Raw genomic sequence first — 3558 nt, 5'->3', positions numbered from 1 at the left:
AGCCCTCTCCATTTTCATGGGAAACAAATCGCACCCCCTCCAAAATCAAAACCTTGCAAATACCCCATCCACCCTTAACCCCCGTTACTTATAATTGTTAAATAATTTTAATATGACCATATTACCCTTTGTGTTTGTTGCTAGTACTTATTCTAATAATTTTAATTAGTTCATATATCCGACGGCGAAACAATCGAGTGGACTGTGGCCGGTGGGTTTGAACTGTTTTATGAAGCTTGTCACTGTGAACTGTTTGGATGTTCATCGCCACTATCAGTAGACTGGCCAGTGGGTTTGAACCTGCTGCTCATGATGATCCATGCCATGTTGTTGCTCAGAACTCATACTCAATCCGGCACCTCTATTGAAAGCATTAAGAGCTGCAAACTTCCCCAGGTTCGATTCTGAGATACCCAGACCCAGATGCTGAGATGCGACCATGGACCCAAGTGGAACAGAACCAACACGTCCGCCAAGGAATTCCGGCCCAGCTGAAAAGTTTAGTGTGAGGATGAAATGCAGAGGAGCTTGAAGCGTCTTCCCTACAGCAGTAGGTATCGAAGTAGTTCTATATTGCCCTCCTGCAGTTGGGAATGTCCGTAGAGGTTTTGAAGGGCCTGCCACAGCTACAGAAGCAACAGTATTGCTGCCAGATATGGTGGTGCCACCGCCCGTGACGGGTAGCATCCAGAATGCACTGCCATCGCTGGTTGGGGCTGGTCCAACAGCCCACATTGCCGTCGCCTGTAAGATATTCGTCGGATCAGTCCCGCTGCTGAGACCGCACCTCCTTGTTCTTGCTGTCGTCGAGGCTTACTCGCTGATGGCGATGTTGCATCACCAGTGTCCTGCTGCGGTTGTGCTTCCTCTTTAAACAGAGCTTCTCTGAAACGTTTTCTCAAATAGCTATCAGACAAATCTCCTCCAGAACCACCACCACCAGGCAGAGCTTCATTCCCTATCAATATATGTTGTTGTTGAGGTTGAAACCCTAGCATCTCTCCACTGGCGATGAACCTCCGACCGGCGTCACTTTCTTCGTAGTTCTGCTAATGGTGGGCGAGGGCTAATGAGTTATGGAAGGAATGAGGAACGGATTTAGAAGTTGGAAGTGAGAGGCTGGAGCAACTACTGCGTAGAGAGACATTAAGAGTAGCGATATTGGCAGGAAGGGTTCCGATGCTAGTAGCGGCGATGATGCCAGGCTCTCTTGCTGCAAAAGCCACTCGATTGTTTCGCCGTCGGATTTATGACCTAATTAAAATTATTAAAATAAGAATCACCGGCAACAAACACAAAGGCTAATGTGGTCATATTAAAATTATTTAACAGTTATAAATAACGAGGTTAAAGGTAGAGGGGGTATTTGCAAGATTTTGATTTTGGAGGGGGTGCGATTTATTTCCCATGAAAATAGATGTAAAAAACTAAAAAAATAAAAAATAAAAAATAAATAAATGTATTGAAATTAGAGAATTAGATTAAAAAAATTAATGAAAATAAAAACTTAAGTTAGATAAAAAATTAGAAGAAGAAAAAAAAGAATTAAAAAGAAAATTTGGAAAAATAAACTTAAAATATTGAAATTGGAATTTAAAAACCAAAATTGTGAGATTGAATGAAAATAATTTGAAAATAAACTAAGAAACCAAAATTTGAAAAATAAACTAATAGACATACTATGCATAGATTTCTTTATTTTTATATGAACTGTTCTTGTTTAACTTTGAAAGATTCTTGAAAGATTTTTTATTTTCATCCAAAGTTAAATTGTTTTATCCTTTGGGTTTTATTTGTTAGTTAAAAGAGAGAACCCAAGAGTCATACGTATCGGAGTTTGAAAGTAGGCCTGTAAACGGACCGGATTCGACTCGGATACATTAGTATCCGAATCCGAATCCGAATCCGATTAGCAAATCAACTATCCGAATTCGAATCCGAATCCGACAAAAATTTAGAGAAGGCATCCGAATCCGAATCCGAAACTTTATCGAATATCCGATAATAATCCGATCCAATAAAATATCCGATTATTGATTGATAATTGTCACTTTTTTACATTTTTTACGATAAATTTCTAATTTCCGATTACCGAATACCGATATCCGAATCCGATTACCGGTATCCGAATCCAATTATCATCTATTTTTAAAGAAAAAAATTTAAATACTTTACTCTATCCGGATAAAAATTTATCCGGATATTATCCGATCCGATAAGCAATTATCCGAATCCGGTTGCTTAACGGACGGATACGGATATTTTCCGGTAAGAAAAATTTTGGATACGGATACCCTTAAACGAATACGAATGCGAATTCGGAGGCGGATTTCGGTTATCCATTTACAGGTCTATTTGAAAGAGTAGATGAAAAACTATGTGGATTCAATGTTTTATCATTTAGTGTAATAAATGCTCTCTTAAAATTTGAAAATAATTGTTTAGTGTAAAGTTTCTTCTTTTCTTGAGAAATGAAAGATTAGTTCTCTATTACGTATTCACCATACTTACTCTTAATTGCCAAACCACCTTCTTGGCTTGAGTCAAGCCAAGCCATCAAGATTAATTGGCTCAAGCTAAATTGATATTGGCTTTAAGCCATATTTATGTGAATGACTCAAGTCATGATATTCTTAATTTTTTGATTATATTAATTCTTTTGTATAAACTAAAATTTACCTTGTTTCTACTTCTATTTTTAATGAAATCATAAACTATATTTGATTTCTAAATTGTTGTATTGACTACTTTCAGTGAGAGCATGGGTTTGAGCATTTAGATTTATGAATTCTGTAAGTTTATCGATTGTCCAATGCATAGACATGATGACACCTATCGGTTAATCACATAGATAAGCTAGGATTATTGATAAGTATATCATTCTTTTATGTCGATGCCCATCGGATAAGACATGAATGAATGATTAAAAAAAAAAATTGTTTTGTTTTTACTTTATGCCCATCGGCTATAGGAATGTTTAAAATTTTGCATTGATGTGGTTTTTGGATTATTGAATTTTTTACTTATGCCCATCGGATACGGGAAAAATTGAGACATTTAAAGACTTGTGATTGCCACATATGTCCAATGTGAATGTTATAGTTTTGTGCAAATGGGTCATGGTCTCCTTATTATGTTACGTGTTATATAACAGATGGCTGGTTATTCTAGTTCTTTGAGTGTGTCTGATATCATGAAAAATTGCATCTTGACTGGACCCAATTATGCTGAGTGGAAGCATACAATTGACTTGTTTATTGGATTCTACAATTTATTCTGTTTGTATTAAAAAGAATTGTCATGCTATGTCTGGTGCCCAATCTTCTAAGACTGCAAAGGCTATTTATAAGTTCTGAATTGGGGTTGATAATAAAGTGAAATATTTGATGTTGGGGTTATATGACAGATTCTCTTATGGTGGATTATATGAACAGTCCCTCTGCTAAGGTTATTTTAGATAGTCTTGAATTGAAGCTTGATAAGAAATCTAGCCAACACATTGAGGGTTGTTGGGAGAAATTTATTCAGAACTAAATTATATGAAGATGGAGATACTAG

The 3558-nt window shown here is 36.6% G+C and overlaps 1 pseudogene; it reads right to left on the bottom strand.

Moving 5' to 3' along the window:
* Window positions 1-239: 239 nt before the first annotated feature.
* On the bottom strand, window positions 240-2557 carry LOC148999479 (transcription factor TCP23-like; annotated as a pseudogene).
* Between the last annotated feature and the right edge of the window lie 1001 nt (window positions 2558-3558).

The sequence above is a fragment of the Hakea prostrata genome, unplaced genomic scaffold, assembly GCF_041222555.1.
Source record: "Hakea prostrata isolate BN-2017 unplaced genomic scaffold, UWA_Hpros_2 contig_1, whole genome shotgun sequence".
In the NCBI taxonomy this organism is placed as follows: Eukaryota; Viridiplantae; Streptophyta; class Magnoliopsida; order Proteales; family Proteaceae; genus Hakea; species Hakea prostrata.
The sequence above is the reverse complement of the archived record's forward strand: the minus strand, read 5'-3'. Positions and strand labels throughout refer to the sequence as shown.